At 35.8% G+C, this 26,125-nt stretch overlaps 1 long non-coding RNA gene across 1 annotated transcript in view; it reads left to right on the top strand.

Annotated features, from left to right (window-relative positions):
• The first annotated feature begins 6,986 nt into the window (after positions 1 to 6,986).
• LOC129058874 (uncharacterized) overlaps positions 6,987 to 26,125 on the top strand; it is a 30,683-nt gene continuing 11,544 nt past the window's right edge. The window contains exons 1-3 of the long non-coding RNA XR_008524289.1: positions 6,987 to 7,124; positions 11,951 to 12,028; positions 20,750 to 20,807. This is a non-coding gene — a long non-coding RNA (uncharacterized LOC129058874). The remainder of the gene's footprint in view (positions 7,125 to 11,950; positions 12,029 to 20,749; positions 20,808 to 26,125) is intronic.

Genomic DNA, 26,125 nt, shown 5'->3' with positions numbered 1-26,125 from the left:
AGAACAGTACAATATGGGGGTCTTTTGTAAAAGGTTATAAAGGTTTTTACTTCTTTAAAGTTTCTCAGTCATCATTTTGGCAAAATAAATAATTTATGGTAATCTGGAATTCCAAAATCAAACTTTAATTTTAAAACTGTCTTTCCTAATGCCTGGCTTTTTGGATGGATCAGAGGGACGCTGAAAACATCCAGAAAAGCAGTAAACAGGATTATTTGACAGGTTTAGGTACATGGGATTGCCAAAATGATGTTCAATCTTCTTTAGGTTATATTTTTGTGAGTCATACCAATTCATTATATTTTTTTGCTTTTTTGTTTGCCTGGTACCTTTTTTTTTTTTTTTTTTTTTTTTTTTGAGATGGAATTTGGCTCTGTCGCCCAGGCTGGAGTGCAGTGGCGCGATCTCTGCTCACTGCAAGCTCCACCTCCTGGGTTCACGCCACTCTGCTGCCTCAGCCTCCCGAGTAGCTGGGACTACAGGCGCCCGCCACCACACCTGGCTAATTTTTTTTGTATTTTTAGTAGACACATGTAACATGGGGTTTCACCATGTTAGCCAGGATGGCCTGGATCTCCTGACCTCGTGATCTGCCTGCCTCGGCCTCCCAAAGTGCTGAGCCACCGCGCTCGGCCTTTGCCTGGCAACTTTTAATTGGATATCTAACACTGTAAACTTTGTTTGGCAGTTGCTATATGTTTTGTATTTCTACAAATAGCCCTATGCTTTATTCTGGAATGCATTTATGTGTCTTGGAAAAGGTTTGATTCTTTCAAAGGTTGCTTTTTTTTCTTTCTTTCTTTTTATTATTATTATTATTATACTTTAAGTTTTAGGGTACATGTGCACAACATGCAGGTTTGTTATGTATGTATACATGTGCCATGTTGGTGTGCTGCACCCATTAACTCGTCATTTAGCATTAGGTATATCTCCTAATGCTATCCCTCCCCCCTCCCCCCACCCCTATCGCAAGGACAAAAAATCAAAGTTTGTTTTTAAAATTGTTAGCAAGAACAGGAGCATCTTTTGGCCTATGGCTAATTTTTCCCTACTACTGCAGGAAATCAATTTTGGTTATTCTACCAAATGCACCATGAATTATGTAGTTTTCCAACTTAGCGGGTTGGAACACAAACTATTCCTACCATCATATGATCTCCATGGATGGTTACATTTTTTTTTTTTTTTTTTTTACCTCTAGCCTTGTGTAGTTTTCTCACACATTTATGAGCTGACCTGTACTCAAGTGAAGACTCAAGGGAGATACTTGCAGATCTCCATACCCTTTCTCTATGAAGCACTCTGTCTGTGTCTGGGACTTCGCCACGTAACCTCTAGCTGCCTTTGCTGTAGACTTCTAGCTCTGTCTTCTCAACTCAAGGAAACTGAAGGTTATTCCTGGATTCCCCTTCTCTATGCTCTGACTTAGAAATCTCTCCAAGTAGTAAGCAGAGCAAATTGTAGGAATTATGTCATTTGTCCCCCATCTCTCAGGAATCACTGTCCTGTGCAACCTAGTGTCTAATTTCTGTTTTATAGCATTTCATATGAGAATGTAAATATGATTTATTACTCCATTTTGGCTGAAAAAATAAATTTTATAATCTAATATAAAACCTTTTGCCTTTCAGGCATTACAGAAAGAAATATAATAAAATTGAACCCAGTGCTACTTAGGAAAAAATTAGGATGATGATAAAATTACAATAAACTTATCAATAGACAATTGTTCTTTCCTATGATAGCAGGTTATAACCAGGAATGAAGCCTCAGATGCATATCTTAGGCTTCAAGAAATAACACTGAACTAGCGTTATTTTTCCTATGTATAAAATAAATATAATAGGATACAGATCAAAATTGTTCACCTCAGCTCACATTGGCTTATAAACCCAAATTTTCTGGAGACAATATCAGTACTGATGGCACGCACGCACACACACACACACACCATTTCATGAGAGTTTCCATCAATCCACATCACTTATTCACATTACTTGCCAGTAATCAATACTGTTCCTGTGTGAATGCATATAATATTCACAAAATACAATTTTGATAATGTCTTACAGGCAGGTGTGTATATACACAAACACACACACACGTAAACATTGTGGTTGGAAATGTAAAAATATTTAAGTCATAAAGGGTAACTATGTGAGGTGCTAAAGCAAACTAAATATGGCCTGAGAGGGACTCTGTACTTCAATATTTTAGTCCTTGTAGATGAACTATAACCTAGCTTAATAGTCAGACAAGATTGTAAACCTAATTTAGGAGTATGTGCCTGTATCTATAACTAAGTCTTGGCCAATTCAAGCGGCCATACTTCAACCACTCATAGACTGCTAAGAGTTCAAACTGTTCAAATAAGGCAAACACCAACCTGTAACCAATCCCCAGCTGTTTCTGTACCTCACTGCCAATTTATGTATATTATTTTTCTTCTTTTGTCTATAAATCCTCTTTCACCACATGGCTGTTCTGGATTCTCTGTGAATCTGCTGTGATTCTGGGGGCTGTCTGATTCACAAATTGTTCATTGCTCAATTAAACTCCTTTAAATTTAATTCAGTTGAAGTTTTTCTTTTATCGGAGACAACAGTTGTGTTAACTAACTTGATTGTAGGAGTCATTTCACAAAATACATGCAAATCAAATCATCACATTGTACACCGTAAACACACAATTTTATCAGTTATACATCAATAAAGTTGAAAATGTTAAATATATACAAATACATAAATTTTAAATATATATCCTGTGTGCCTATGAGTCTCAAACTACTATAAAAATAATTGATAATTGCAAAAGAAAATGCTAAGTGTATATGATATGTACTATATATACTAATATATGTAGTATTTATATTTAGCATTTCTTTTGCAAATATCAACCATTTTTATAGTACTTTGAATCTATCTTTTTCCACAGAAGAGTGTTTATAGAAAAGTGACTAAGAAAGATAGTCCCAACTTTAGAAGCAGATGTACTGTTAAATAATAATGATTATAATATAGTCCTACTGACTTCCAATTTTCTTCAAGGGAGATTGATTTGAACTTCATGAGAGTATAACATTATTAATGGTAATTTAAATTCCATTAAGCAGTAGAGTATCTGGATACTTTCAATATAGTCAAACGAATTCAATATGATCTTCTTCATTACAATCTGGAGTATGGAAACACAGTAAATTTGGATCATAGGACCACTGTAGACAATATTTGAGAAGTTTTAGCGACACACAAAAAAATGCTGAAAATTTGGAAAAAAGAAAATATTCTCTAGTATTTAAAATGTGAAAAAGATAATTCCCTATGTATATTTCAATGTAAGTCAGTCACTTTGCTTTTAATACCTGAAGGAAAGAAAAAAACATTAAAAATGGACTTTGACAGAAATACTTTTTTGGCGCATAGCATAGTAATCACTCTAACAACAATCACTCTGGTTTAGTATTGGAACACGAAAAATAAAAAATGAGTCATTAAAAACCATACTACTTTCCTTTTTGAGAAACTCGATTAGGTTAGACATTTTGAAAAGGTATGTAACACAGGGTTTCTGATTTTCAATAAGACATTTAATAAATTTTAAAGTCATTCTGTGTGTGTGTGTGTGTGTGTGTGTATGTTTATGTGGAAAACAGTAGATGTGAACTAATGATAGATTTGGTAGATCTAAAACTTTTGAGCAGTTCTGGCCCCTAAAATTGACATGTTTAATGTGGAAAGAATTCAGACTCTGTTATTTATATTTTCCTATTTAATGACATATAAGCATCCTAAATAAGGCAAAACTTGTAGCTTTTAGCTTTATGTAATAGAATTTACACTAACCGTGCCTTAGTTCAATAGATGATCATTTTTCTCCTAGCTCAATTATGTCTTTTTCTTTCATCAGTCTCAATACCAGTAAATGGACATCTTTGTGGTTATTAAAGAGCCACAAACCTTCACACAGTAGTGTTTTATGCTGGAATAAAGGAATGCGGCCAAATGGCTTTCTGTTTTCCATACCATTCATTATCAGAAAAGAAAAACTTGCACAGAAGCACCCAGAAAACTTCTTATGTCTCATTGGCCAGAAGAGAATCATATGCCTCTCCTAGACCATGAAATGCCAAATTAGGACTTTGATTTGGTTTGTTTAGACAATTATGATTTATATCTCAGGCCTGGGCATGTGGCCAACTAAAGGAAAACAAAATTGAGTTCTTCTAGGGTGAAGAAAAGAGATACTGGGTGTTTTATAAGCAAGCAACAATATCTGTCATAATTAAACACATACTAATGATAGAATAGTTGGAGGGATAGTTACCATTTTGGATATTTAAATCAAGACTTAAAAAGCTCCCAAAAGCCTGAAATAATTGATTAAAATTTAAGAAAAAGAAACTACATAAATAATTGTAGAATATTTTATATTTCACCATTTACATTCAACTACATTGAGAGTCAGTTTGCTTAAGACTACTTGAAATGAGAAGACACATGTGATTTTGTTTGACTAACACATTCACTGAAATTAATTATTAACATTAAATTGAAACCCGCCACAATGTAAGATTGTATTTATATTGCCTGAACTCTACCCTAGGCTAAATTGTAGCTAGAATATTGTTTCCCATCTTGGGATACATTATAAAGAGGCTATTTATAAACTAAAGCACAAACAGAAGAACATCCATGATACTGAAGAAGAAGAAAATATTCTAAAAGCTGAAGGCATTTAAAGAGAAGACAGAAGACCCAACATTTTGTGACAACTATCTCCAAATATAGAAAGACTTTCCTATGGAAGAAGAATTTGGATTTTTTTTTTTTATTCCTCCTGCATAGCTAACATTTACTGAGCTGTTTCTCTGTTAGGGCTCCATAAAAACTTGGTGCATTTCATAGGGTTTGATTATTAAATCGTGAATTTGTTCCCTTCATTACACTGATTAAGAGAACAGTATTCATTAATTGGATTTTTTCACTGATTATTCTTTCACACTGAAAAGTATGATGCACACTATTCACAGTTTAGAACATAGTATGAGCTCAGTCGATGTTAAGCACTATTTTTATCAAATAGTACAAATAGGAAAAGTTACCTATAGAGAAATTTTTGACTTAATTTTTGAAGAAGATTTGGACAAAGTGCATTGTTGAAGATTGCACTTGGTTGCCTGACAAGACAGTAAGTAGCCTGTTTATCACAAGCAAAACTGAAAAAACACTAAGTTATTTATTCATTCATTTATTTAACAAATGTTACCCAACTACCTACTCATCAGGCTCTGTTCTATATATTGATATTATAGCCATGAAGAAGAAAAAACAAATTTCTGTCCCTCTTAAAGCATATACCATAGTGAAGAGGAAAGACACAAATAAAATAAAATGTGTTGTATAGTGTTAATGCTATAAAGATGAATAAAGAAGAGCAATAGATAATTCCAGGGGTGCTATTAGGTAGGGACAGGAATCCAAACATTCTTCTACGAGCCAAAGGGAAAAATAAGAAAGAGAAATGAAAACAAAACATGAGATAATATGAACAGAAAACTGAATAGTATGAGCATAAGTCATGTACAAAGTGGATTCTATGGTTTGAATGTCCCCTGCAAACTTCGTGTTTATATTTAATTGCCAACATAACAAGATTAAGAAGTGAGGCCTTTAAAGGGGGCTCTATGCCTTTAGGAAAGAGCTTTCAGGAGCGGGTTTGCTTTTGAGCACTCTTGCCCTCCCTTGTTCTTTCTCCTTCCCCCATGGGATTACTCTGTTCAAAGGCCCTTACAGGATGCCAGAGCCAAGCTCTGAAACTTCCCAGCCTCTAGAACTGTGAGCCAAATAAATTTCTGATCATTATACATTACCCAGTCCGTGGTATTCTGTCATAGCAACATAACATAGAATAAGACAGTGGGGAAAAAGCATTCCAAACTAGAGGCCTTGAGGAGTGTGCTTAATATGTTCAAAAACCAGCAAAATGAGCGACGTGAAGCACAGTAGGAAAGTAACTCAGCAAGGCAGCCTGAGTCTAGACTATGAAAGTCTTTGAAGTCCTTATTAAGGGTATAGATGTTTCTTTATTTAGCTAATGGATTATCTCCCAGTGAAAAAAATCCGATTCATGAATACCGTTCCCTTAATCACTGCTGCAAAGGGAATGAATTCATTAACTAGCTGGGTAACTAACCACATAATCATACAATTCTTTTTATCCCCTGATATTCTATATCTTACTTGCCACTTTATAGAGTCTAAATATGCAATCTCGTTTATCATCTGAAGATTCTCATTAAATCTGCAATTTATTCCCATAGTCAGTGCTATAATATGAGTGCTTATTTCCTCCTAAAATTCATATGTTGAAAGGTAATCACCAACGTGAAGGTATTAGAAGGTGGAGCTTTTGGGAGGTGATTAGTCATGAGGGCAGAGACCTCATGAACAGAATTTGTGCACTTATAAAAGTGACCCCAGAGAACTACCTTGCCTCTTGCCACTTGTGAGGACACATTAAGAAGAAAGCCTCTATGAATCATAAAACAAACCCTCACCAGATATCCAATCTCTCAGTCCTTTATCTTGGACTTTCTAGCTTCTAGCATCATGAGAAATAAATTATTGGTTATTTATAAGCTATGCAGTTTGTGGTATTTTGTTATCGTAGCCTCAATGGACCAAGACAGTCAATCTCACCACATTTATCACAGGGTATATGGTTCAGTACCTATAATTTCTTATTTTTAAGTCAAGGGATTTTAGACAGACTTATGATTAACAAAGCATGCAGTTTCAATAACTAACATCTATGAATTCATTTTAACCAAAAAGAAAACAAAGATTAGGTTTAGATCTACATTTTTTAAATATATCCCTTCACTTCCTCTGCTGCTTTTGTTGCTAAGTCCCCCTGGCAACATGATGCACTGTGAAGGTCAGGATGAACATTGCCGTAAACAGAACAAGGACAGGAAAGTTAACAAAGAGAAGATTCTGTAGCTGCAAAAACACCTCTAGGTATTCCGGACGCTATGTGCCTATAGTTGGCTACAGGATCACAGCAGCCAAAAGCCCTCCAGGAAGAAGTATGGAAGCAGCTTTATTGAGGTTGCCAGCAAGGTAAAAACAAAATTCTTCTCTTAGAAAAATTATCACTGTAATCCATTTCACTGAAAATGCCAAATGTTTAGAATTAGGAAATCTAGCCATTACAGAGAAATGGTGTGCACTCAGGTCCAGAGATGGAAGTTGATGCCAATGAGATGCATTAAGCAACGTTTAGATGCATGGTAATCGTGGATTGGATGTCTGCTCCAAAAGTGTTCACTAGATGATCTCAGAAAATTAATTGGGTTAAATATTCCTGGAGGTTGATCTAGACAATAGTTCTCAAACTTTAGTATGTATCAGAATCACCTGGGAAACTTGTTAAACACAGATTGCTGGGCCCTCTTCCTACAGCTTCTTATCATTAGGTAAGGGCTGGACTGGATAATTTGCATTTCTAACAAATTCCCAGGGATTGAAATGTTACTGAATCAGGAACTACTACTTGGAAGCACTAATTTAGGGACAATTACTTGAGAAATTGAAAATTTGCCCTAAATAAAATATATGTGCTCACTCAACGGTTTTATGTAGTGGAGATTAGAAGACTGAATATTATAATTACTTGCTTTAGATCTAAGATTTTTCAATGGAAACTTTAGTCTGACTTTTTAAAATGATATTATTGTGATGGCTAACATTTATAGAGACTTGAATTTACCAGGAAATTTATAGGTAACAATTATTTAGTACTCACAACGGCCTTAAAAGGCAGGCTTTACTGTCCCGTTTAATAGATGAAAAAAGTGTTTATGTCAGGTTGTAAGATTACAAAGCTACTGAATGGCAAGGACAACATTAGAATCTGAATTCTACCTATTTTTCTTACATGAGTGTTTTTCAGAATTTAATGTGCACATAAGTCATCTGAGAACCTTGTTAAAGTGCAGACTGTTGATCATACAATCAATATGTAATGGCAAAAAGTCATCAATATTATGATAATATTTAAAATGAATTAATATTATACTAATCACAGTATTACTTGTATAATTTAAAATGGCAGTACATAAGGTGTGAAAATATTTATGCCACCAAAATAAATTGTGTATAACTCATGTGAATTGAGTATTTGAAAAAACTATAATCTATCAGACAAAAATATAGAAAACATAATTTGTCTTTTTTGGTTAATAGAAATGTATATTCTGTTTTTAGTTAAGGCGAAAGAATTCAGCCCTTAAGTCTCAATATGCAATCAAAATAGGCATGGGGCCAGGAGTAGTGGCTCATGCCTGTGATCACATAACTTTGGGAGGCCAAAGTGGGAGAATTGCTTGAGACCAGGAGTTTGAGACCAGCCTGGGCAACATAGCAATGCCCTGTCTCTACAAAAATAAAAATAAGTGTGACATGGTGGTGGGTGCCTGTAGTCCCAGCTACTTGGGAGGCGGAAGCAGGAGGATTGCTTAAGCCCAGAAGTTTTAGGCTAGAGTGAGCTATGATCATGCCACTGCACTCCAGCCTGGGTAACAGAGCAAGACCCTATCTCTAAAAATATAAAAATAAAAAATAAAAATAGGAATGGTATAGGTTTTTAAAGCTAGTATCAGCCAGCAGTCCACATTACTCTAAGAACATTATGCTTAAGTTTGAGTTGCTTCTAATCAGGAGATATTTTTTAGTTTTTTCCTTTATGAATTTACTTGAAGGCCATATTATAGTCAGTTTTTTAAATGCATCTTTAAAATACATTTTATTTAACTCATGTTTATTAACTGAATATAAACTATATTTATTTTCAAGCATGTTATTTTTATTTTAAACCATAATATAGCTCTCCAAATACTATCTAAAAATATATAAACTGAGTTTCTTTTAAATACCCTAAGAAATACCCAAAACTTTAAAATCAAAAGACTACCACACAAGAGCATTGCTGCCTAGAAATAGCCAGCTCCCCAAAATGATTGTTTAAACTTTAAAAACTCTTTTTTTCCTGACATCTGCATTAATTAATCAGTTGCATAAAATCCTTGATATATATGTATTCAATATTTACATGAGAATCATATTTTTATGTTCTAAAATTAAACGTGGACATTTTTAGAGGTTATTTACAAGATGCCCAAGTGGATGCATCTGCCATAGATAATCATCTGCGTTGTCAGAAAAATGCAATTCATCATTTTTCCGGCTGAAGCCTATGTTTTCATGATTCTCAGGATCTCAAGTGGTACTAGAACTTTATCTTTTTGCCTCTTAATTTTCTGTCTTTGTTTATATTTCTTAGCCAAGGCTGTTGGTCTGTCTGTGCATTATTTAACTAATGGTTTGAGTTCTCTCTCCCCAACCAGAGGCAAAAACTGGTAGAGCATTAGCCACCATTGCATGCTGTGTGTATATGTGAGTCGGTTTATGTCTGTAATTAAGAATCTCCACCAGGATGCTAGAAATCTATCCTATCAGGTCAGAGACAACATAAAATCTGGTTTGTTAGGCTTCTTTTGTTTGTTCATTTTGCTATGTGTGAGTTCAAATCAACTGCAAAATTTTCTTTTGAACAATCAAAAGTAGAATAGACTTTCGAAACCTGGATTTGTGCTTCATTTTTATCCTTCACCAGGAGCTGAGCCTGCTGAATTGAAGCAGAAAGTGATGTGTCTGCAACTGAGAAAAGCCTTTTCCTCTCTTTGTGTGAATTTAAAATATTTTCTTTCCTCTGGGGGATATTATTACACTAGATAATAAAAACCCTCAAGTTAATCACATATATTATACATCTAACATTCTCAGAAAATAATGAAACCAAACTTTTAATATTTTAAATCTGCTAGCCATTTGAGAAAAAACAATCCTCATGAAACCACCATCTAGAAACATTTTCACTTAAAAATTCAAATTCATAAACTTAAGGTGAATCTTTGAACAAAATAGACTGGCATAATAATTTTGATTTAAAAAGTGAATAAAGAGCTGTATATAATTTTTGTGACTTTATTAGTATTACTTTGTGCTATAAAACAGGCATACCTTTTATTTTTTAATAGGGTTTGGGTTTTTTATTTTTTGAAGAGGCCAATTAATCTGACTGCTTAAGTTTCTTTTTAATTTTTAGATAGGAAGATTTTTTTTTGTTTTTAACTTTTATTTTAGGTTCAGGGGTAAAATCGTAGGTTTGCTATACAGGTAAACTGTATGTCTAGGGGGTTTGGTGTACTGATTATTTCCTTACTCAGGTAATAAGTATAGTACCCAATAGGTACTATGGGTACTAAGGGAGATCCTCCCGCTTCTCCCACCCTCCACTTTCAAGTAATCCTCATTGTTTGTTGTTCCCCTCTTTGTGTCCATGTGTTCTTATTGTTTAGCTCCCACATATAAGTGAGAACATGTGATATTTAGTTTTCTGTTTCTGTGTTAGTTTGCTCAGGATAATGGCCTCTAGCTCCATCCATGTTGCTCCAAAGGACATGATCTCATTCTTTTTTATGTCTGTGTAGTAGTCCATGCTGTATATGTCCTGCATTTTATTTATCCACTCTACTATTGATGGACATTTAGGCTGATTCCATGTCTTTGCTATTGCGAATAGTGCTGTGATGAACACATGGGTGCATGTGTCTTTATGGTAGAATGATTTGTATTCCTTTGGTTACACACCCAATAATTAGATTCTTAGGACAAATGGTAATTCTGTTTAAACTGAGCTGCTTGAATTTCTGACACTGGTTTATTGATCAGAATACATCATTACTTCTACAAACTTTAGGATTGTGAAAATGTAACACTAGGGCTTAATCAAATTGAAGGATAATTCTTCATTCTTTATATTAGCAATAATATCTTTCTACAGTCTGTCACTTAGGTTTGAGATAGAAGAACAAATAATAGAGGCATTTAAAAGACCCAATCTTAATTTCCAGAATGAAATTTCCACACAAATGTTAATTTTTTAGCTTCAGTATTTGTTCTGTGCTCCAAACTCAGGGAGTCTTATATAATTAATTCACAGTGTTTTCTGCACATGTGTAAAATATCAGGCCAAACATAATGGAGCCAGACTCATTTGAAATCAAGAAAAATTTTTAGAGGTTGTTTATTATCAAAATAGAGGAACTGTTAAGAAAACATATCCAAAACTTCTAAATAAAAAGAGCACAGTGTATCACTTCCAAATCCCAGGACTATTTAGAGTAATTTACCTGTGATTGTTATTGATTTTTTTTTTAATTCAGGCCTAGACACTGTGAAGTTGTATGTTAATTTGTGTATTTCTGTTCATTGGAAAAATATCTTAAAAGTAATGGTTTCATTATTACCCTGTAGAACACTAAAGTTTTAAAAAAAATCTAACCTAGAGATCATAGTCTAATGCTTGTTTTTCTCAAATGCCTATACTCAATGGTTTCTTAACCAGTGTTAGCATCTCACTGTTTATTTGTTCATGAGTTCTATTTTATTTGACACATCTTCATTTTATATCTGTATGAAAGCTATGTTTTGAATTACTGAAAATTTTATTTGACAATTAATACTCTGGTACTCACGCATCATAACCATCTCACAGAAAACTCTTGCTTAACTGTGCTTTTCGACTATAGCCCCATTGTTCTCTATTACTCAAGACCCATATTGTGCTCAATTGAGCTCAGGAAGGATGGAAATATCATCATTCTAAATTCCACTTCTGCCAGCTTTGATGACCAAAGAAAATTTATAAGTATTTCTTTTCAAGTAATGGGTCAAATGGCATGCCCTGACTTGACATGATATAACCAAAGACAGAAGCTAATGCAATAAGCTATGAAACTTTGTTAAAACTGACACGTGAGCTTAAGAGCTTATTTTTGTCACAGAATGACTTATTTCTCTTAATCCTTTTCTTCATTTTGAAGGATTACGGCTTCTTTGACGCATGAACGTTTTGGAATTTATGAGGATTTTAATGAGGATTTTCTGAAAAAAATAAAAATGTAAGTATAAAACTATGAGTGTGTATATTCTTGAATTATTAAAGATGTGAACCAAATGTTTACATTCATTGCTTTGGGGGAGTATAATTAGTTAATCTGGAGTGATTTTTATCCAATACTCTTTCAAAGAATGTGGAAGCCTCATATGAATGAATTATACTTTTTAGAAATATTCAAATTCCAACAAAGGAAAATTAACGTGCATAGAATTTCCATAGATTTTTACTTTTTCCACCTGACAATGTGATGATGGAAATAATTGAGATGGTGATGGTCTGTCCCTCTCAGCTCATTATTCTCGAATTATTTCCTACAATATTTAATGTTTCCTTCCCATGGATTTCCATAGCAACCATATAGAAGCAGGGTTTCATAATTAATTGCTTAATACCCATTCAGGGCAAAACGATGCCCAGGAGTGGGAGTTCCCTTCTTGGCCGAACTACTGGCAGTGAGGCCTTTCATTAAAGCTGGGACTGGATACCTCCAGACTAGCAAAGCGCCAATGTAGTCAGTGTTCTCTCAGGAAAAAAGAACTGCAGCAGCAGCTCCCAAAAGCTATAAACCCGTGGAGCAGGTCCCCACTGTGCGTGTGTGCTCAGTGATACTTGTTTGCATTGTGCTCAGTTCACCCAGCTGCTGGTGTTGGTTTTCTCATTATTTTAAACTGTATAGCCCAAAATAGCTTCTGGCATGCTGTCTTCAGCACAGAAACTCATAAAACCTCGGCAAGAGGAGTATTGGCTTTATTATCCTTCTCTGTATGACTGAAGCTTTCAAAAAGAAAAAAGAAGAGCCTGGGGTACAAACCTGTGACAAGGCCTGTGAGTTGAAGATTTTTAAAATGAGGCCACATGCCTATTGTTAATCCTCACTCAGGGAACACGCTTTCAGCTTACTTATCATCCAGCACTGGAAGCTGCTGATCTGCAGCAGGATTTAGGTAGAGGAAAACAGGCCAAGACCTGGAAATGAAGACATCTGGATTCTTATCCCCAACACTGTCATTAGCTACTGTTTGTGACTTCCTCCAGGTAGCCTCTTTGGATCTTCATTTAATCATCCGTTGGGAAAAAAAAAAAAAAAAAAAAAAAGAAAAGAAGGATTTGTCTAGAGAAATGCATGTACACCCTTTAAACTGTGCTTATCACATAATACAGGTATTATCAATGCTAATTACATGCTTCTTAAGACCCTTCTTGATCTAAAATTCATTTTTCTCATAATCTCTGAGGAAATGTAAGGTGCTCTCAATATAGTTAAGGATCCAAGAATAATACACATGTGATGATTTTGAAAATAAGACAATACATTTCTGTGCTAAATTGAGAAATACACTAAAAAAAAAAATAAGAAGAGAAAGGAAGCTGCTCTCACCACCCCATATTTGCCTTAAAATATCTCTGTCTGTTCATTCTTTCTCTATTCCTTTGCTCCTGCTGAAGAAAATGGGATCTTTCTACTTACCAAAGATATTCATTTAACCTGAGTCTCCAAAACCCATTTCCTTCTACCTTCCTTCAGAATACTGTTCCAAAATAAGCATCCTTTTTTCTTTGTACTTCAACTCTCCTTTTCTCCTTGTTCCTTCCTTGTGAATTAGAAACAATCTCAAGTTTCTCCTTCTCACTATCTTGATTAAATTGTACTACCACTAAACCTGCTGACATTTCCAAAAAACAAACTTGCTTGTTTATTTCCTTTTTGTTTTTAAGGATCTCAAGTGCTCCGAATTGAAGTTCTAGTGTAGAATTTTTTTTTCTTTTTTTAACTTTTATTTTAGGTTCAGGAATACATGTATAGGTTTGTTACACAGGTAAACTCATGGGGGTTTGTTGTACAGATTATTTAGTCACCCAGGTACTAATCCTAGTACCTAACAGTTGTTTTTTTCTGTTCCTCTCCCTCCTCCCACCCTCCATCTTCAAGTAGGCTCCAGTATCTGTTGTTCCTCTCTGTGTCCATGTGTTCTCATCATTTGGCTCCCACTTACAAGTTAGAACACACGGTATTTGTTTTTCTGTTCTTGCATTAGTTTGTTTAGGATAATGGCCTCCAGCTCCATCCATGTTCCAGCAAAGGGCATTATCTTATTCTTTTAAATGGCTGCATAGTATTGCATGGTGTTTATGTACCACATTTTCTTTATCCAGTCTACCATCAATGGGCATTTAAGTAGATTCTATGTCTTTGATATTGTGAATAGTGCTACAATGAACATACACATGCATGTGTATTTATGGTAGAATAATTTATATCACTTTGGGTATATACCAAGTAATGGAATTGCTGGATTGAATGATAGTTCTGTTTTTAGCTCTTTGAGGAACTGCCTCACTGCTTTCCACAGTGGTTGAACTAACTTACACTTCCACCAACCGTATATAAGGGTTCCTCTTCTTCACAACCTTACAAGCATCTATTATTTTTTGACTTTTTAGTAATAGCCACTCTGGTTTGAGATGGTATCTCATTTTGGTTTTGATTTGCATTTCTCTATTGATCTGTGATATGGAGTTTTTTTCCATATCCTTGTTGGCTACATGTACATCTTCTTTTTAAGAGTGTCTATATTCATGCCCTTTATCCACTTTTTAATGGGTTTTTTTCTTATAAATTTGTTTGAGTTCTTTATAGAGGCTAGATATTGGACTTTTGTCTACATAATTTGCAAAAATTTTCTCCCATTCTGTAGGTTGTCTGTTTACTCTGTTGACAGTTTATTTTGCTCTGTAGAAGCTCTTTAATTAGATACCATTTGTCAATTTTTGCTTTTGATGCAATTACTTTGGGCATTTTCATAATGAAATATTTGCCAGTTCCTATCTTCAGAATGGTATTACCTAGGTTGTCTTCCAGGGTTTTTATAACTTTGGGTTTTACATTTAAGTCTTTAATCCATCTTGAGTTGATTTTTATATATGGTGTAAGCAAGGGATCCAGTTTCAATCTTCTGCATATGGCTAGCCAGTTATCCCAGCACCATTAATCAAATAGGGGTCCTTTCCCCATTGCTTGTTTTTTTCAGCTTTGTCAAAGGTCAGATGGTTGTAGGTGTGTGGCATTATTTCTGGGCTCTCTGTTCTGTTCCATTGGTCTATGTGTATGTTTTTGTACCAGTACCATGCTGTTTTGGTTACTGTAGCCCTGTAGAATAGTTTGAAGTCAGGTAACATGATGCCTCCAGCTTTGTTCATTTTGCTCAGGATTGCCTTGTCTATTTGGGCTCTTTTTTGGTTCCATATAAATTTTAAAATAGATTTTTTTCTAATTTTATGAATAATGTCATTGGTAGTTTGATAGGAATAGCAATGAATCTCTAAATTGCATTGGGCAATATGGCCATTTTAAAGATATTGATTCTTCCTATCATGTACATGGAATATTTTTCCATTTGTTTGTGTCATCTCTGACTTCTTTAAGCAATGTATTGTAATTCTCATTGTAGAGATCTTTCACCTGATTCGCTGTATTCCTAGATATTTTTTTTTTTTTTTGTGGTAGCTGTGAATGGGATTGTGTTCCTGATTTGGCTCTCAGCTTGGCTGTTGTTGGAGTATAAGAATGCTGATTTTTGTAGGTGATTTTGTATCCTATAACTTTGCTAAAGTTGTCTATCAGCTTAAGGAGCTTTTGAGCCACGACTATGGGGTTTTCTAGATATAGAATCATGTCATCTGCAAACAGGGATAGTTTGACTTCTTCTCTCTCTATTTGGATGCCCTTTATTTCTTCCTTTTGCCTGATTACTCCAGCCAGAACTTCCAAAACTATATTGAATAGGAGTGATGAGAGAGGGCGTCCTTGTCTTGTGCCAGTTTTTAAAGGAAATGCTTCCAGCTTTTGCCAATTCAGTTGATGCCCACTGTGGGTTTGTCTTAAATAGCTCTTATTATTTCAAGGCACGTCGCTTCAATGCCTAGTTTATTGAGTTTTTTTTTTTTTAACATAAAGAGGTGTGGAATTTTATTGAAAGTCGTTTCTGCATCTGTGGGGATGATTGTGTGGTTTTTGTCTTTAGTTCTGTTTATGTGATGAATCACATTTATTGATTTGCTTATTTTGAACCAACCTTATATCCCAGAAATAAAGCCTACTTGATCGTGGTGGATAAGCTTTCTGATTTGCTGCTGAATTTGGTTTGCCAGTATTTTGTTGAAGATTTTTACATTAATGTTCATCAAGGATATTGGCCTGAAATTTCCTTTGTTGTGTCTCTGCCAGGTTTTGGTATCAGGATGAGGCTAGTCTCATAGAATAAGTTGGGGAGAAGTCCCTCCTCCTCAATTTTTGGGAATAGTTTCAAAAGGAATGGTACTTTGTAGTAGGCTCTTCTTTGTATATCTGGTAGAATTTGACTGTGAATCTGTCTGGTTCTTGGCTTCTTTTGGTTGGTAGGCTATTAGTGATTCAATTTCAAATCTCATTATTGGTCTGTTCAGGGAATCAAATTCTTCTTGACTGAGTATTGGAAGGGTGTATGTGTCCAGGAATTTATCCATCTATTCTAGGTTTTCTTGTTGGTGTGCATAGTAATCTCTGATAGTTATTTGTATTTCTGTGGGTTCAGTGGTAATATCCCCTTTGTCATTATTGATTGTGTTTATTTGGATCTTCTCTCTTTTCTTCCATATCACTCTAGCTAGCAACCTATCTTAATAATTTTTTCAAAATGCCAACTCCTGGATTCATTGATCTTTTGAATGTTTTTAGGTGTCTTGATTTCCTTCAGTTCAGTGCTGATTTTAGTTAATTTTTGCCTCTGCCAGCTTTGGGATTGGATTGTTCTTGCTTCTCCAGTTCTTCTAGTTTTGATATTAAGTTGTTAATTTGAAATCTTTCTAACTTTTTGATGTGGGCATGTAGTTCTATAAATTTCCTTCTAAACAGTGCCTTATCTGTGTCCCCGAGATCCTGGTATGTTGTCTCTTTGTTCTGATTAGTTTCAAAGAACTTCTTGATTTCTGCCTTAATTTCATTATCTACCCAAAAGTCATTCAGGAGCAGGTTGTTTAATTTCCACATAGTTGCATTGTGTTGAGTGATTTTTTTTCGGTCTTGATTTCCGTTTTTATTGTGCTGTGGTGCAAGAGTGTGTTTGGTATGACTTCTGTTCTTTTGCATCTGCTGATAACTATTTTATATCTAATTGTGTGGTGATTTTAGAATATGTACCACATGGTGATGGGAAGAATAATGCATCTGTATACATCTATCAGACTCATTTTGTTCAATGTTGAGTTCAGGTCCTGAATATCTTTGTTAATTTTCTGCCTCAGTGTTCTGACTAATATAGTCAGTGGGGCATTGAAGTCTCTCACTATTATTGTGTGAGAGTTGAAGTCTGTTGGTAGGTCTCTAAGAACTTGCTTTATGAATCTGAGTGCTCTTGTGTTGGGTGTATCTATATTTAGGTTAGTTAAGTCTTCTTACTGAATTTAATTCTTTACCACTATGTAATGCCCTTCTTTGTCTTTTTTTGATCTTTGTTGGTTTAAAGTCTGTTTTGTCTGAAGTTAGGATTGGAACCCCTGCTTTTTTCTGATTTCTATTTTCTTGGTAGGTTTTCCTCCATCCCTTTAAGCCTATGGATGTCATTGTGTGTGAAATGGGACTCTCGAAGATAGCATACCATTGGGTCTTGCTGTTTTATCCAGCTTGCCAGATTAGTACTGTACTAAATGCCTTTTAAATGGGGCATTTAGCACATTTACCTTCAAGAATAGTATTGATATGTGTCGATTTGAACCTGTCATTGTGGTTTTAGCTGGTTATTATGCCAGCTTGTTTGTGAGGTTGGTTTATAGTATCACTGCTCTGTGTTCTTAGATGTGTTTTTGTAGTGGTTGGTAACTTTCTTTCCTTCCATAATTAGTGCTCCTTTCAATATCTCTCATAAAGCAGGTCTGATGATAACAAACTCCCTTAGTATTTGCTTATCTGGAAAGGATCTTATTTCTCCTTCACTTAGGAAGCTTATTTTGGCTAGATATGAAATTTTTGGTTGAAGATTTTTTCTTTAAGAATATTGAATACAGGCCTCCATTCTCTTCTGGCTTGCAGGGCTTCTACTGAGATGTCCACTGTTAGCCTGATGAGATTCCCTTTGTAGGTGACCTCCCCTTTCTCTCTAGCTGTCTTTAACATTCTTTCTTTCATTTCAACCTTGTAAAACTTGATTACTATGTGCCTTGAGGATGATCTTCTTGTGTGGAATCTTGCAACGGTTCTCTCTATTCCCTGAGTTCTCTCTAACCCCACTCTAGCATGGTTGGGGAAGTTTTCATGGACTCTATACTGAAATATGTTTTTCAAGTTATTTGCTTTCTCCCTCTCCCTTTCTGAGATGCCAGTGATTCATGAATTTGGACTCCTTACATAATCCCGTATTTCTCCAAGGTTTTGTTCATTGCTTTTCATTCTTTTTTTTCTTTATTTTTGTTTGGCTGTCTTATTTCAGAGAACCAGTCTTCAAGTTCCAAGATTTTTCCTCAGCTTGGTCTACTCTTTTATCAATACTTGTGATTGCATTGTGAAATTCTTGTAGTGTGTTTTTCAGGTCTATCGGACCAGTGAAGTTCTTCTTTTTTAACAGCTATTTCATCTGTCAGCTCCAGTATCATTTTATTGTGATTCTTAATTTCCTTGGATTGGTTTTTGCTGTTCTCCTGAATCTCACTGATCTTCGTTCCAATCCATATTCTGAATTATATTTCTGTCATTTTAGCCAAGTCAGTCTGGTTAAGAACCTTTGTTAAAGAACTAGTGTGGTTATTTGGAGGACACAGGACACTGGCCATTTGAATTGTTGGAGTTCTTGCATTGGTTCTTTCTCATCTCTGCATGTGGCTATTCCTCCAACTGCTAGGCTGTCGAAGTAGTCAGGCAGCAGCAGGGTGGTTGTGCTGAAGTATCAGGCCAGGCAGCCCTGCTCAGTGAGGAGAAGTGAGGATGGGGGCATGCATGGAGAACAGTCCAGCTACTTTTCTATGAAATGGGTGCTCTGTCCTGGGGGTCTTGACCAGTCCATAATCCTGGGTACTCTCCAGAGCCTGGAGACAGCAAGGGCAAGGGCTGTGAGAAAGCAAAGATGGCAACCTGCTCCTCCTACTGGGTACTCTGTCCCAGGAAGTTGCAGAGTTGCTACTGGCTTGATAGTTCCAGTTGGAGGTGGCTGAAGACCCAGGTTGGGAGGACCAACCCAGGGAGGAGATATGGGATCAGGGACCCATGTAACAAGCAGTCAGGCTACTTTTCCATAGGGCTGCTGCAGTATGCTGGCAATCCACTCTAGTCCCTAGTTACCTCAGATTTTCTAGTACCTGAAGGCATCTTCAGTGAAGGCTGCAAAACAGCAAAGATGGTGGCTTGCCCATCCATCTGGGAACTCCACCCCAGGGAGATACAGATCTGTTGCCAGCCTGAACACACTGGCAGTGGTGGCTGGAAACCTCGGTAGGGAGTTCCCACCCAGTGGGAAGGAAGGGGATGAGGGACCTACATTATAGAGCACTCTGGCACTTTTCTGTAGAGCAGCTGTGCTGTGCTGGGGGGTCTGCTCCAGCCCCCAGTCACCTTAGACTCTCCAAAGCCTGAAGGTGACAGTGGCTAAAGCTGCAAAACAGCAAAGATCATGGCCCTCCCCTCCCTTTGGGAGCTCCATCCCAGGTAGGTTTGGAATTGCTGCTAGCTGGAAAACACCTGTGGGGGTGGTTGTAGACCTTGGTTGTGGGATTCCACTCAGTGAAGAGAAATGGGTTCCAGGGTCTGTATGAAAAAGCAGTCTGGCTGCCTCTTCATAGAGCTACTGTGCTGTGCTGGGAGACCGCTCCAGTTCCTAGACACCTTGAATTCTCCAGAACCTGAAGGCATCAATGACTAAAGCTGCAAAATAGCTAAGTGGGCAGACTGCCCCTCCCTCTGGAATCTGTGTCTCAGGGAAATGTAATGTTGCTACTCATGGCTAGCTGGAGTTCCAAGCCACAGGGTCTTATCCTGCAAGATGCCATGGAAGCAAGGCCTGCAGACTGTGGCTGCTCAGTCTCCTAGATTCAGCCTCTTCTCTAGGGGTATGTATGGGGGTCTTACCTCCTGTTTTACTGGAGTTGCAGTCACTTTTGCCAGGAACCCTGGGTATCGAAAGCTTCTGGGGCTCCACCTGTGCCTGAGCAGCTGCTCTGCCAAGACTCCACATAGCTTGGCATGTTAGAATGAAGGCCTTGGTGGACTGGGTTTATGAGGGAATCTCCTGACCCAAGAGTTGCAAAGATCCATGGGAGAAGCATGGATCCCCAGGGTTGCTCACTCAACTCATTGCTTCCCTGGGTGGAGAGGCTCCTCTGGCTCCATGCCACTCCAAGTGGGCGGTCAACCTATCTTGCCTTGCTCCATCCTCTGCAGGTCAATTTCTTTTCTTAATGAATCCCAATGCATGTACCTAGGTGTTTCAGTTAAAGGTTACTTTCCCCTTCTGTTTCTTTCCATGAGAGTGGCACACACTAACTGCTTCTAGTTGGCCATCTTCTGGCATAGAATTTTCATTTCCACTGCAAGGTGTTTCTGTTTAATTTTTTTCTGTACGTTTTCTTGTAGAATATGTTCTTTCAACTCTTCTTTCATAATTGAGAAATGTACTATTTTGTGTATATTTCTGTGTTTGACATTCTTACAAATAATTTAGGGTTATTAATCTTATGTTGCTTACTCTTTTTTTTCCCTCAGTGCTATGTTCTGGGCATTCATCTATCCTCTTGTCAGCTTTTGATCTATCACATCCTGGGTAAGTATATAAACCAATTCACTTCCTCCACTGCATAGAATTCCTTCTTGTGCATGTAACTTAATTTATATATAAACAATAGTACCCAAGTTATTTTCAGTGCTTTGCTACTATACACAAGCTACAGTGATCATCCTGTTAGTGGTCACTGTAAATATCGGTTAGGTTCCCTAGCAAGTTTAGTCCAATGGGGAAATTGCTGAATCAAAGGAGAAATGATAACTTAATTGTAATGCTTTCTGGAATGATTACATCAGTAGATATTCCATCATTGTTTGAGGGTTTCTTTTTTTTTTTTTTTTTTTTTTTTTTTTGAGATGAAGTCTTACTCTGTCACTCAACCTGGAGTGCAGTGGTGCGATCTTAGTTCACTGCAACCTCCACCTCCTGGATATAAGCTATTCTTCTGCCTCAGCGTCCCCACTAGCTGGGATTACAGGCATGCACCACTGCGCCTGGCTACTTCTTTTGTATCTTTAGTAGAGACGGGATTTTGCCATGTTGGTCAGGTTGGTCTTGAACTCCTGATCTCAAGTGATCCACCTGTATGGCCTCCCAAATTGCTGGGATTACAGGCGTGAGCCACCATGCCCAGCCAGGTTTCTTGTTTTCCATATAATTAACACATTTACTAATATCCAGCTATCCAATGTTGTCAGTGATAAGTAAACTTGTATCTCTTTGTGTAATTTACTTTTTTCTTTTTTTTCTGGCTATTACTGAGGTTGCATATGCACATATATGTATTGGTCTTTGAGATTTTTCTTACTTTGAATTGTCTATTTCTTTACCTATTTTATATGAGTTTTCTTATCAATTTAAAGGAGTTCCATGTATAATATATGTGTTCCTCCCTTGTTGACTTTAGATGTTTCAATATATTTAACCAGTCTATCTCTAATTTTTTGTCTATGGCATCCTTAATTAAACAGATTTTTTTGATAGAGTCAAATTAGCCCTAAGTAGCGAAATTATATACAGGGCTATGACAAGGAAACAAAAGGCCCAACGTGAAACCTTTCCCTTCATCCTTTACAGGTTTTGTTTGTTTTGTTTTTTACCATTTCCCACACATATACATCATTATTCAATCACCATTGTCTCTCTACAGGATATGAATAATGTTTCTGTTAATGAGCCAGCCTCTGGGAACCATCACTCTCCTATTGCTTTAAGATTTCTAGGTATAAGAAGTCAGCATTGTATGCCAGTTGGCTATCTTGTTCCCCAAACTTCTTAGAGCCATTGGATTTACCAACTATCTTCCTTTCCTTACCATGATCTATAAATTAAACTAAGATTGTTTTCTTGGAGGACAGCAACAACTTCAAAATTTCAAAACTTCCTCAGTAATTCAATATAAAATTTGGATTGGCATTTGATTCTGTGTAATCACCCATTTTTAAAAATGTTCTACCTATTTACTTGATTTCGTTTATTTGTTCACTATATGCCTTGCCTAAGAACTAAACATGGGCATTCTTCTATATTTTGGTCACAGGATAATTTTTGCCTTTTTCTTTCATTTTTTTTTTTCTGTTTTCTGTAAGCAACTTGACCACTGCCATGTTTTCAATTATCTCTATGCATGGAACTTATAGATGTACAAATGTACGTCTGTAATCCTGACCTCTTTTCCTAAGCTTTAAGCACATTTTTTCTATTTTTAAAAAATCACTTCCAACTTGATGGCCTACTAGACATTTAAATATAAAATATCAGGTGCTTTTGCTTTTCATGTTTTCTTAGCCCTGCTGTGCCTGCTGTGATTCTCCCTACCATCCGGTTTTCAAATCTAGTCATTTTCTTTTTCTGCTCCACTACTCAATTAAGTAGTGAGCATTCAAGAAGTATAGATACCCTCATTGATTCTCATGACATTTTCTTCATTGTATTTTTAGGATAAAACTCTCGATCTGGCTGCCTACTCCAGTAGCAGACATAACCTTATTTTTTAAATTGAACTTTGCATTCAGATAGATGCATATTCAGATGCAGTTGTAAGAGTCAATATAGAGTCTCCTCTATACTTCACTCAGTTTCCCCTACTGATAACATTTTGCAAAACTGTAGTGTAATGCTGCAACTACAATACTGACATTGATACAAAGTAGTCATTCAGATTTCTGCAGTTTTACTTTTGTGTTTATTCAGCGCTATATAATTTTGATGTTATTTGTTTTTAACTTTTAATAAAAACTTTATTTTTAGACAAGTTGTAGATTCACAGCAAAATTGAGCAGAAGTACAGAGATTTCCCACATATACCCTGTCCCCACACATGCACAACTTCTTCCACTGTCAACAACTTCCACCATAGTGGTACATTTGTTACACTCTGTGAAGCTGCATTGAGACATCATCACCTAAATTATCTAGTTTACATTAGCATTCACTCATGATATTGTAAATTCTATAGGTATTGACAAATGCTTATTGACAAATATCTGCCATCATAATATCATACAGAATAGTTTCACTGCCTTAAAATTACTTGTGCTCTGCCTATTCATGCCTCCTTCTCCCCATACCCCAGCAACCACTGGTATTTTTAGTCTCCATAGTTTTGCATTTTCCAGATTGTCATATAGCTAGAATTACACGGTACGCGTATAGTAGCCTTTTCAGATGGGCATATTTCACTTAGTAACATGCATTTAAGTTTTCTCCATGTATTTTCATAGAGAAAAACTTTTCAATTTTTTTTAGTATTGAACAATATTCCCTTGTCTGGTTGTACCATAGTTTATTTATCCAGTCACCTATTAGAGGACAATTTGGTTGATTCCAAGTTTTGGCAGCTATAAATAAAGCAACTATAAACATCCCTGTGCAGGAATTTCTGTTGGCAAAAGTTTTCAATTTATTTGGATAAATACCAAGGAGTACAATTGCTAGATTACATAGTATAAGTATGTTTAGCTTTATAAGAAACTATCAAAGTGTCTTTCGAAGTGGTTGTACTATCTGCATTCTCACCAGCATTGAATGAGAGAGTCTCTTTACATCCTCACCAGCATATGGTATTATCGATGTTTTGGATTTTGGCCATTCAGGTATGTATGTAGTAGAATCTTATTTTCATTTTAATTGCAATTTCCTAATAACATGATGTTAAACATCTTTTCAAATGCTTATTTGCCATCTGTGTATCTTCTTTGATGGGGTGAACAGACATTCAAGTCTTTTACTCACTTTGAAACTAGGTTGTTCATTTTCTTATTGCTGAGTTTTAGGAGTTTTTGTATATTTTGGATAAAGGTTCTTTATCAGGTGTGTCTTATGCAAATATTTTCTCTTGGTCTGTAGATTGTCTTCTTTTTCTCCTGACATTGTCTTTCACAGAGCAGAAGTTGTTAATTAAGTTCAGTTTTTAAATTATTTATTTAAATGGATGGAGCCTTTGGTGTTTTACCTAGGAAGTCATCTTACTGAACACCACATAGGTATAGTTTTGCATTTTACATTTATGTCTATAATCCATTTTGAGTTGATATTTTTGAAGGATTAAGGTCTGTGTGTAGATTTCTTTGTATATAGACGTCCAGTTGTTAAGCACCATTTATTGAGAAGACTAACTGCTTCATAATATTGCCTTTGCTCCTTTGTCAAAGACTGGTTGACTAGATTTATTTCAGTCTATTTCTGAGCTCCTGTTCTGTTAGTCTATTCAGCAATTAGTTGATCAATTAGTCTATTTTTTCACCAATACCACATTGTCTTGATTATTGTTTCTTTATAATAAGGCCTTTGTTTAACCATGTTTTGAAGTATAATACTCAAAATCTGCACATCTGTAATGAATATAATAAAATCTAAATGAGTTTGGATATATGAATTGATTCATTGCATACATTGTGTAACTTTGAATGTATGCATACAGCTATAAAACCATCACCACTATCAAAGTAACCTTGAAAAGTTTCCTTATGCATCTCCCTTTTCAATAGAAGGTTTATAATTGTCAGTTTTTTTATTTAGTTATTCTCCTTCAATATTGCATTGACTATTCTAAATCTTTTCACTCTCTATATATGCATCAAAATCAGTTTGTTGATATTCAAAGAATAACATGCCAGGATTTTGATTATGATTACATTGAACCTATAGATAATGTTGGGAATAACTGATATCTTGACAATATTGAGTCTTCCTATCTATGAACATGAAATATCTCCATTTATTTAGCTTTTCTTTGATATCTTTTATCAGAGTTTGTTTTTGTTTTTGTTTTTTTGAGATGCAGTCTTGCTCTGTCGCCCAGGCTGCAGTGCAGTGGCATGATCTCAGCTCACTGCAAGCTCTGCCTCCCGGGTTCACGCCATTCTCCTCTCTCAGCCCCCTGAGTGGCTGGGACTACAGGCACCCACCAACATGCCCGGCTAATTTTTGTATTTTTAGTAGAGACGGGGTTTCACTGTGTTAGCCAGGATGGTCTCAATCTCCTGACCTCGTGATCCACCCGCCTCGGCCTCCCAAAGTGCTGGGATTACAGGTGTGAATCAGAGTTTTATAGTTTTTCTCATCTAGGTCTTGAACATATTTTGTCAGATTTATATCTAACTAATCCATTTTTGGAGGGGGATGCTGAGTAAATATTATTATGCTTCTAATTTCAAATTCTGCTTGTTTATTGTTGTATGTAAGAGAGCGATTGGCTTTCTTATGTTAACATTATATACTGCAACCTTGTTAGGATTACTTATTAGTTTCAAAAGCTTTTTTTGTAAATTCTTTCAGATTTTCTAGTTAGATGACCATGCCATCTTCAAACAAATACTGTTTTATTTTTTCCATTCCAATCTATATATTTATTTATTTATTTTTCTTGTCTTATTGCACTAGCTAGGACTTCCAATATTATGTTAAAAAGGAATGATGAGAGGAGATACCCTTGCCACTTTGTTCCTGATCTTAGTGGAAAAGCTTCTAGTTTCTCAGCATTAAATATGGTATTAGCTGTAAGATTTTTGTAGGTGTTCTTTATCAAATTGAAAAAGTTCTGATATACCTCTAGTACAGTGAGAGTTTTAATTATGAATGAACGTGAAATTTTGTCAAATGCTTTTTTTGAAACCTATTGATAAGATCATGTGATTTTTTTCTAGTTAGTGCATTGATATGATGGTTTACATTGATGTTTGAAATTTGAATGAGCTTTGCATACTGGGATAAATTGCACTTTGTCAAGGTGTATAATTCTTTTTCTATATTGTTGGTTTTAATTTGATAATATTTTGTTGAGGATTTCTGTGTCTATTAATAAAAAAGATTGGTTTGTAGTTTTATTTTCTTGCAATGTCTTTGGCAGGTTTTGG

The sequence above is a fragment of the Pongo abelii genome, chromosome 3 (genome assembly GCF_028885655.2).
Source record: "Pongo abelii isolate AG06213 chromosome 3, NHGRI_mPonAbe1-v2.0_pri, whole genome shotgun sequence".
In the NCBI taxonomy this organism is placed as follows: domain Eukaryota; kingdom Metazoa; phylum Chordata; class Mammalia; order Primates; family Hominidae; genus Pongo; species Pongo abelii.
This window is presented reverse-complemented; position numbering and strand designations above follow the sequence as displayed.